Raw genomic sequence first — 11,014 nt, forward strand, 5'->3', positions numbered from 1 at the left:
GCCTTGAGAGAAGAAATTATGCTACTTAACTTTTTATTTCAGTTCCTAGAAAGGTAGATGCCCAGTAAATTGTTATGGAATGAATGGATAAATAATGAAGAAAATGTGGAGAAATCAGGGAAATAACTCTATAGACAGAATGTAGAAGCATAGTGAGTCCTATGCATAAGGAATTTAGACACAAAACACTCCATGCATCAACAACACGGCCTCATACAATATACACAAATTTAAACAGTAGTGAGTTGTAAATTATACTCAGTATCTTCCTCCACCCCAAGCCTTCTCCTTTTATCTGCCCCATTTCAGAAAATGACAATGCCCACTATATAACCCAGGAACTGGGAGGAAAATCCTTTCATTCATGCCCTAGACTTGATTACTTTTCCTTCTGAACACTGTGTCAGTGTCCCCTTCCCCATCCCTACCACACTGATTGCAGATTCTGGCTCTTCGTTTCTCTGGCTTGGAATATTGTAGGAACCTCATTCCAGTTTGTTCTTTTCAAACCATCTTTGACTTATGCGTGATCTGAGAGCAACTCTGATTAAGTTACTTCCTGCTTACTGTCCTTGGGATTAAGGACAAACCCCTTAATAAGGACTTTTTCTCTGACATGTGCTTGTTTTTCCAGTTGTGAATCCCCTACATGGCTGGTGCTCTGGTCACATGAAAATGTTTTCTGTCCTGTGCACACGCCATGTCCTCTCACCCCCCTTGCCTTCTGCAAGTGGTATTCTATTCTTGGAGGTCTCTTCCTGCAATTATGTATAACTTCCTGCTCATCTTGCAAGTTTCAGCTGAAACATAATTTCCTGTGTGAAGTTTTCTTGTCTTCCCTTGGCCAAACCAAGGAATCATTTTTTAATTCTCTTAGAACACTTTGTGTGTTTCCTGTAATAGAGCACTTTTATAATTGTGTGTGTGTGCGTCTAGTTATGTCGTTGAAATGTTAACACTATGAGGACAAATCTATTCCTTTGTCATTGTACCTTCTGCAGCTAGTGGAGTGCTGAACACCAAACTTAGTAATTAATGTAGTCTAAGTTTTAATTAGTTTTACATAAGGTTGATGACATTATTAACAGCTTTAATTTTTGAACCTTAGGCACAGCTAAGGTTCAAGATCAGATCACTTCCTACTTGTCCCACAGCTACTCTCTCAATGCTACAAGATTTAGAGTTAAGAGATGACAGAATGGTGGAATGATATTTTCTAAGACTGAGAGTATGATGTTTGCCATGAATTGTTTGTGATAGGAATGGCCTTTATAGAAGTCATATTTAACTAGCTAGGCAAATAAAAAATTTAACCTGGAAGTATTGCCGGTAAACATGTCAGACATTGTCTTGAGTCAATTAAGAGTGCAGGGAAAAGGAAAATGCACTAACTAGCGGGTAGAATGATCAGCCTTCCTTCCATACCTCTCGGACACATGAAGTTTCTGACCATGTATCTCCACTGAAACCCAGACGGTCCTCTCTAATGGAACAAGGGTCATTTTCAGGTTGCAGCCACCTCACAGGAGGTCTAGTTATTGTGATGGCACACCTTTATAAGGTATCTCTCTGTTCCTCCTCTCGATTGAGTTTATTATGATTCGAATGTCAGTGGCTTTTCTCATCAGAAGCCACAGAGCCCAGAAGACAGTGAAAAATCATCTTTAACATGCTAAAGGAAATACACTCTTCAATTGAGAATTGGTGTTACAGTAGCTCTAGGTTAGGAAAACTTAAAGCTGTTCATTGTAATCCCTAGAGAAGAGCTAAAAAACCATGACTCTTACTGTGTAGATAAAGGTCTCCAAAGCCACCTGGAACCAGATCCTTCAGATGCATAGAATTGTTTGTTACAAACTCCATTCCCTTTTCTCATCATGAAATTCAGCTCTTCTGATATATTGGTTCACTTCTTATGAACTAATCTATCTGCATTAAAAGAAAACACACACACAGAGAAACTTGACCTGACTTAAGCCAACACTTTTCCTAGACCACTTCTAGATGCACTCATCACATTTATGTTATGATTGAATGAGGCAGATTCTGTACGAGCAATTGGGAGTATATCAGTAACCACAATCGGATGAAGGCTGTCTTAATGTTGAACAGAAGATTCCCTATGCTAAACTAGTGTATCTCATCACTGAAAGCTCTGTGTTACACACATGCTGAGAATATTGTGTTGTGTAGATTGTGAATTGCACCAGTCAGTCTGGAATTTTTAAGTAGTCAAGACATTAGTGGAGATAATTTGGTTTCATAGGCATATGTAATGGACATTTGTCAATTTTTGGCTTCTGATCATTGAATACCCTTTCTACATTTATAGTTTTCTGTGAATTTGGGGGGATTTTAGAGTGTGCCTCACTCCACAGAACTTGAATATTACCCAAAATCCACTTTCTTTGTCTTCATTGCAGCTAGGGCATAGCATGTAACTTGCACTCAATTAGCTAGGCCCAGTCTACACTTTAAATTAAGAGGTAAGTAATACAAGAAAGCAAAGACAGCAAACCGTTTCTTGTATTTTTGAAAAATAGACATTTTAAAGCAGTTTCAGGTTTACAGGAAAATTGCAAAGATACATAGTACGTGAGCTCCCATATACCTCCTCACTTTTCCCCATTATTTTTTCTAACTTTATTTTTATTGCTGACACTATTAGAGATCTCCCTATTTCTCCACCCTTTGCACACCTCCATCCAGTCCTTAACTCCCCTCCCCACCCCACCCCCCTGTCCATGGACATCAACACACTGTTCTCTGTGTGGGTTATGCATATATGTTCTTGGGCTAATCCCTTCACCTTCTTTCATGCAGTCTTCTCTCCCCGCTCCCCTCTGACAGCTGTCAGTCTGTTCCATGTACCCATGCCTCTGTTCTATTTCGTTCATCAGTTTGTCTTACATTATTATGGTACATTTGTTACAATTAGAATAACATCGATACCTTATTAACTAAAGTCCATACTTTATATAGATTTCCTTAGGAATTTTTGTATTATTATTTTTTTTTCCTGACCCTTTTTCTGATCCGTCAAAATACTGTTACATTGAGTTGTCAGGCCTCCATAGGATCCTCTTGGCTGTGACACTTTCTCAGACTTGTTTTCCATAACCTTTACAGCTTTGAGGAGTACTGGTCATATATTTTATGGGAAACTCATCTATGAGAATTTTCCTGATGTTCTTCCCATGAGTAGGTTCAGGTTATGAGTTTGGGGAAGGCAGATCACAGAGAAAGTGCTGTTTCCATCATATCAGCTGAAGGAGACATACTTTCAACAAGACTTATCACTGTTGGTGTTAGCCTTGATCATCTGAGTAAGGTAGTGTTTTTAATTGGATAATTTCTTTTTTTTTTTTTTTTTTTACTTTTTATGTCAGTGGCAGAGGAAGCAGCAACATCCCAATTTCCAGTTTCAGCAGAGCAGCAGCTCCACAAGCAATCTGCCCTGATGGTGTTGGCAGGGTAATTGCGCCATCTAGTGTTGGATGGTAGTTCTGTGATACCGTTTGGGTCTGTGGTTCTGGCTGAGGACCAGAATACCAGGATCGCCATTTTTCCAATATTTTTTCTTTCAGATTTAATCATGTATACTCAGTTCCTCTTACTTGCAAATAAGAGCCCTGGGTGACACATTAAATTTATTATGATTTTGGGGTATGTATACTAAATATTATTTCTTTAGAAGCTTTCTGGCCCTTTATTCCCCCTCTCCCTCCACAGACTGAGAGAGAGTAGTTTCAAGCAGACTGCTTTTCTTTGGTAGTGTGAGAAAGGCCCAGCAGCATCTATTTTGAAGGAATAAATAGGAGCATGATTCTCTCAACGTTTCAGTTGTCCATTTCCGCATCACAAACCCTCTCAAACGTAGTGCCTTAAAATGGTAACTATTTTATTTTGCTCAGGATTCTATGGGTTTGGAATTTGGACAGTGGGGATGGAAATTATGTTAGATAAAGGAATTTTAGCAGAAAAAGGGGATGGTTGTGTGAGAATTGATTTGGGGCAAATATGGGAACTGACTTCAATGAGTTGTGGTCTAGAAAGATAATAAAAGAATTGTTCTAGGAATAAAACTAGAAAAAGTGAGTTGAAGGTACATGAAAAATTGGTTTTGACGTACCCTGAGGAACACATTTGTAATAGAAAAACTATATATGAAAGAGAACAACCCAAGAGAGTCAGGAGCTATATCATTCTTCTTTAGGCAAATGCTACATACTTATTCAATAAAAAATATTATAGAGTAGTTTAGGCCTCAGACATATGGTTGGAATAGAAGACTGTTGAATTCATTTTTTACTCTGATACCCCATAATTATATGAAATTTGGATGGATAGTACAAAAAACTTTTTGGGGAGGTTTCAGGAGAGAACATTATGAACTATCAAATATTATTACCTCTAGTACTTTTCACAAAATGAAATATTAAGGTACATGATCCCAGTATTAAAAACTTCCAGATATTTTGATTGTTTTTGTCAGAGCCTATTCCTACATTTGTATGACTGGGACATCCAAACTTGAAACATCTTTTTTTTTTCCTCTTTTAAAAAAATATATTTATTGATTATGCTATTACAGTTGTCCCATATCCCGCCCCCCCTCACTCCACTCCATCCTGCCCACCCCCTCCCTCCCACATTCCCCCTATAGTTCATGTCCATGGGTCATACTTATAAGTGCTTTGGCTTCTAGATTTCCTACACTATTCTATCCTCCCCCTGTCTATTTTCCACCTATCATCTGTGCTACTTATTCTCTGTACCTTTCCCCCCCTCTCCCCAGCCCACTCCCCTGTTGACAACCCTCCATGTGATCTCCATCTCTATGGTTCTGTTCCTGTTCTAGTTGTTTGCCTAGTTTGCTCTTGTTTTTGTTTTAGGTGCGGCCGTTAATAACTGTGAGTTTGCTGTCATTTTTACTGTTCCTATTTTTGATCTTCTTTTTCTTAGGTAAGTCCCTTTAACATTTCATATAATAAGGGCTTGGTGATGATGAACTTCTTTAACTTGACCTTATCTGAGAAGCACTTTATCTTCCCTTCCATTCTAAATGATAGCTTTGCTGGATAGAGTAATCTTGGATGTAGGTCCTTGCCTTTCATGACTTGGAATACTTCTTGCCAGCTCCTTCTTGCCTGTGAGGTCTCTTTGGAGATATCAGCTGACAGTCTTATGGGAAGTCCTTTGTAGGTAACTGTGTCGTTTTCTCTTGCTGCTTCTAAGATTCTCTCCTTCTGTTTCATCTTAGGTAATGTAATTATGATGTGCCTTGGTGTGTTCCTCCTTGCGTCCAGCTTCTTTGAGACTCTCTGAGCTTCCTGGACTTCCTGGAAGTCTATTTCCTTTGCCAGATTAGGGAAGTTCTCCTTCATTATTTGCTCAAATAAGTTTTCAATTTTTTGTTCTCCCTCTTCTTCTCCGGGCACCCCTATAATTTGGATGTTGGAACATTTCAAGATGTCCTGGAGGTTCCTAAGCCTCTCCTCATTTTTCCGAATTCTTGTTTCTTCATTCTTTTCTGGTTGGATGTTTCTTTCTTACTTCTGGTCCACACCGTTGATTTGAGCCCCAGTTTCCTTCGTATCACTATTGGTTCCCTGTACATTTTCTTTTGTTTCTGTTAGCATGGGCTTCATTTTTTCATCTGGTTTTCAAACCAATTCAACCAATTCTGTGAGCATCTTGATAACCAGTGTTTTGAACTGTGCATCCGATAGGTTGGCTATCTCTTCTTCGTTTAGTTGTATTTTTTCTGGAGCTTTGGAGTGTTCTGTCATTTGGGCCATTTTTTTTGGCGGGGGGGGGGGGGGTTGGCCCATCTGCTACTTAAAGGGGTGGAGCCTTAGGTGTTACCCAGGGCGAGGTAATGCTGGTCACTGTGCTGTGACGCTGTATGTGGGGGAGGGGCCGAGAGGGAGCAATGGCGCCCGCTCCACTCTCCATCAGACCTCAATCTTTCACTCTGCTACCCACAATCAAACTGGGCCCGTCTGGTGTTGGTTCCCGAGTGGGTGGGCTTGTGCATGCCCTAGGCCCCTGTGGGTCTCTCCAACGACCTCTCCTGTGAGGCTGGGAGTCTCCGCCCCAACCCCCACGGGCGTTTTCAATCAGACGTTTGAGGCTGTATTTCCCTGCGCTGGCGCCCTGTGTCGCGAGGTCTGCCTCGTTCCCCGCCTTTAGTCCCGGTTTATCTGTGCACGAATGTGTGGCCGTGGGGTGCCATGCGCCGCTCTGCCTGCCCTGTTCTCCGCCACTCTGAGTCCAGCCCTCTTGGTTTATCTGCGCAAATGTGGGGCCACAGGGTCTGCCAGTGGTCAGACTGCCTGCCCCATTGGTCCCATACTCCGCCAGTCTCGGTCCCGCCATGGCAACGCGAGTCCTCTCCACCCTGGCTGCCCATCTCCACCCCTCCTACCGGTCTGCATGAATGTTTATTTTTTATTTCCTTGGTGTCGGACATCCTTGCCGTTCGATTTTCTGTCAGTTCTGGTTGTGCGAGGAGGCGCAGTGTGTCTACATACGCCGCCATCTTGGTTCTCTTGAGCCCAATTTAATCTGGGAAGCGTTCTGCTTCCAGGCTGACTCACCTGGTGCTGGCAAGATTCAGTTCCTTACTGGCTGTTGCCTGGAGGCCTCCTTCAGTTCTCTGCCAGGTGTGGCTTCCTAACATGACAGCTGGTGTCATTACAGCATGTAACCTGCTAAAACAGTGAGCTCTTTCTGCCCCGCTGGTGCTCAGGGACAATTGGCAGTCGGTGGGCAGGCGGGGCGGTCAAGGTCGCAGCGTTGGCGCCCGGTCATCATCGTATCTTGGGGTTAAAGTCCACATCACTACCCCCGCCGCTCGTGATTACCTATCCCATGTTGTTGGGTTTTGATGCATAACCAACCAGGTTTAAAAAAAAGTTTATTCATCCCTGATTTACAAAGATTAAATAATAAAAAATATATTTTAATATGTTTTTCCTACATCACTGAGATTATTATCTGATTTTATTTTTCAGTGCAATAATTAATAAATTTCATTGTTGGGTTTCTGATGTTGAAACACATTTGCATCCCAGAGAGAAATCATATTTAATTAGGCCATATTATTTTTAAATACACTTTTGGATTCAATCAGCTCTCCTTTTAGTTGGGATTTTTACATCTGCACTCTCCCACAAAAGGAGATGTTAGTGCTAACAACACATTAATTTTTTGTCCTCCTGGTAACCACTTTGATAGGAAATGCAGCTCAGGATTCACCCTAATGATTCAGAATTCTCCTGAGCACTTGAGCGGCTCCAGAGACTGCTCATGCTTCTCTTTGTTCATCGCTTTTAAATGCAAGAAATTGCTGCGGAGTATGTCCTGAAATCAATGAGAAGACCTCTGAACATGAGAGATGCGGGGATTCCCCTTCCTACCTTGTCCTTGATTTTACTGAGCCCTTTGACTTTATGACAAGATGCTCCCAGTCTCCCTGCTGCCCATTGTGTAGCAATACCCCTGCAGCCGCTCTCCCAACAGTGAGATGTCTTTATTGGTTTCGACATGCTAACTTGATCTGTTTTTGTCCACCAGAGGAGAAAATGTTGGTAAGGTTATTAGAGCGAGGGAAAGAGGAGGCACATGTTGAACAAAGGGGATAACTTGGCATATATTGAGAGTGAATTGGTCTCAATCCCTTCATACATTTGATTTTTTAAATTCACCTGATAATTGCACAAACAATATAGTTCTTAGGGCTAAATCTTCTGTAATATATCTAGCCAAGGTTTTCTCCACAGTGGATCTGCCTCATCAAACCACAATTTCCATGTTGCATTCCCTGTGAAGAAGAATCACGGTCCTCACCTGAGGGAGACAAAAGCAGAACGTCCATGGAATCATTATGGATCCTCTGGGAGAAACTTCTTATGCCTCTGCATGAGGTGGGAAGACGGTAAGTGGATATGGATGGTAGGTGATTTTGAGGTCAAAAGATCTTGGAATCAGAAATTTAATAGTTTTCTCTTGGTTCCTATGGATTTCCCCAGTACCCTCTCCCTAAAAGAAATGTGAATTAGACAATGCATAGTTTTATGACCCTATCCCTCTATCCTACATCTGGTAACATGTCATTTTTAGAGAAATCAACTTACAAGTTGATGTTAAATCTGGAGAAAAGGCAGAATAACATGAAAGATTGACAGAAGAGAGGATTTTCTTACAGAAGATTCCTGACCCTCGGGTGGCCCAGGGGAGCATTTTCTCCTCTACATGTGTGTGAGAGAATAACATGCTTTAAAAAAGAAATTAGGAGAGGTCAGGGATGTGGCCTTCTAATAGTATACTCCCCGGGTCAGTGAGCATCCCTACCATCCCACAAGTCACCAGTCACACTCATTTCTGACTCATTCACCTGTCTCCTGTTACTTTGGCTCAAGTCAAATCAGCTCAAAAACATGTGTTGGACACTTATTCTGTGCCAGGATTTATCTTATTTGCTGTGAACAAAGATGAGTCAGATGTGGTCGCTATTTCTGAATGTCTTACAGCAACAGAGGAGGAACATAACTTCAGTATAATTTGTTAGAGCTATGATGGAGGTAACTACATCATGCAGTAAGTACATTTTCGTGTCTAGGCTGTACCAGGTGTTTGTAAATGTGTGTATGTGTGTGTATCTATGTCTATGTGTGTTAAGGATGGGGGCTGGGGAATGGATAAGAAGACATAGAAATCACCAAAGTCGTGTAGCTGCCCTTTCATTAAGTTGACCACTGATGCAAACATACTTCACTTGGACCTTTGTGACAAGTGTTTAGTTTTTATCCTATCTTTTCATCAAAACCAATAACATTATTTGCTTACCATTTAGATTTCCCTGAGGTCTAGACACACCACTAATACCTCTGAGAAGGATGTGAACTGTGGCAAAAAAAAGTAAGTCTAAAGGACCTGAGCTGAACCATCACCTGGAGACTTTAACAACTAACCAGGTAATACCTTCCATTACAGGATGGTAATTCCAAAAGTACCTATCTTAAAATAGCCTGTGTTCTCAAAATTTATTTTTATATCAGCTATTTAACAAGAGTCTGCATTTCCTATCAGAAGTAATTCTATATTAGTTAGATTTAAGTAATTGTTAGATCATATGGACTCAGTTGGTCCAGTACATTCATTCATGACCCAGAATTCGCTTTGAATCTACGATGTTCCAGAGACACAATGGCACTGGAGATAAAACATGATTATAGTCTGGTCCGTCCTATCTGAGAGTCTTTGGCCTCAGAAGCTGGGTCTTCTGTGTCTATCCCCATCACCAAGAAAGTACTTGGCCAATCACATTTACTCAACAAATAAGGTGATTGAGTATTCAAAGTGTGAAGAATGTTCAACAGAAAGGATGCTAACTCTTTGTAGTAGGCATACCTTTAAATAGAGGGAATATTAGATGGCTGAGCAAAACCCAGTAGAATATAAAAATACAGCGTGTCCTAGTTATGTGGGGAAAAATGCCTAGAAAGGTGGCCTGTGTCAAAGAAGAGAGTCATGAACGATAATCAAGCAGAGATGTGATTGTTCATAGTAACATTTTATTTATTCATTTATTATTTCATTGATGAGTTGTAAACTGTCATCATTTTGGCTCATGGACCCATCCAAACTCCTAAGACTCCACCTTCAGATTACATAGAGGGTATCTGTGTCTTTTTGAGAAAACTGGCAATAGCTTCAGCCCAGGAGTTCTTCACTTGGAATTCACAGGATTCTTCGATTTAGATGTAAATGCTACTTCTCTATTTTACTTTAACCGAAATCCAAAATGTTTTTCTTAATTGAATGAAGGTAAACAACCCAAACCAACATTACCAATACCTATGACTTCATCACCAGTAGAAATCAGAGATATTTTTACATTGCATTGCAGTTGTTGAAGATACCTCAAAATATAAGTTAAGCTCATCATTTTGAAATTAAGGTGGTTATTAGACTTGCCACAACATTTTAAAATTTACTCTTTTAAAGAAGCATGTGTACTATTATATCTCATATTTGTTTCCTAAAACTATTAAAACTATATTTTGATGTAGTCGCTTTTCCTGATACAGCTATACATTTCATTTTTGTATGTGTGCACATATGTGTGTGTATGTATTTGATATTTTGAAATCATTATTTTGAAGTACCTTTATCAGATAGACGAAGGGTTGATAGACCAAGCCTCGCATACAACCTTAAAATTTAGACTTTAGAATTTTCTTCTGTCTTTTTGGAGTGGCTCTATGATGTTTTGTCATTGCTCCCAAACTGCTCCATGCCTTCTAGGCACGCATTTTCAACAACTCTATTAAATATGGGACCAACTTATTTTATTTATTTTATTTAATTAATGTTAACTTATTAAGCAAATCTGTATGGTATGCTTAATAAAGTACTCAAAAATGAAAAAATATGGGCAAAATTTTCAAAGTAGTGTGTAATTTCTGGGAGGAACAGACACAGAACACAGGCAGGGAGACTTGCTGGGCTGGAGGTGGCAGATCAGTGCTGTTTCGTCTGAACACAGAAAACTAGCCATGCTGGTGGGTTAAAAAGACATTGTGTTGTGATGGATGTCCATTATTTGGGAAGTTCACTGACAGTTGAGATTGATATATGGGAGCCCCAGTGAAGTGGAGAATAGGATTTCCAAAGAGATGATGGCATATTATCCAGAGATACCTCTTGGTTTACCACCTCCTTCTAAACAGGTCATTTTCTCTAAGACAAAAGTGAGTTCCATTTGATTTCTCATTCCTTAGTGACTACTATTTGAAGAAACTGACAGCAGAAACGGTTGGATGTCCAAAGAATGAGAAACATCTGCACCAACATGAAAAGGGTGAGGTGTTGCGAGAGCAGCATAAGACTCAAGGTTTCAGTTAATAATAAGGTGAAATTAAATAGCATGACCTTGCATGTGAACTCAATCTGTCTTTTTGTTATTATATATGCAATATTACAAATAAAGAAGATAACATTTCGA

At 40.2% G+C, this 11,014-nt stretch overlaps 1 long non-coding RNA gene across 3 annotated transcripts; it reads left to right on the forward strand.

Moving 5' to 3' along the window:
- The first annotated feature begins 7,382 nt into the window (after positions 1-7,382).
- Positions 7,383-9,100, forward strand: LOC128780936 (uncharacterized). 3 transcript variants are annotated; one of them, XR_011651203.1, is made up of 4 exons: positions 7,383-7,595; positions 7,788-7,942; positions 8,538-8,604; positions 8,861-9,100. It is a non-coding gene; the product is annotated as an uncharacterized lncRNA (long non-coding RNA). The 3 variants fall into 3 exon arrangements; XR_008426873.2 differs by having other exon boundaries at positions 7,775-7,942; positions 8,861-9,099; XR_008426874.2 differs by having other exon boundaries at positions 7,383-7,591; positions 8,861-9,097.
- Positions 9,101-11,014: the final 1,914 nt, after the last annotated feature.

This window comes from Desmodus rotundus, chromosome 5 (genome assembly GCF_022682495.2).
Source record: "Desmodus rotundus isolate HL8 chromosome 5, HLdesRot8A.1, whole genome shotgun sequence".
NCBI lineage: Eukaryota > Metazoa > Chordata > Mammalia > Chiroptera > Phyllostomidae > Desmodus > Desmodus rotundus.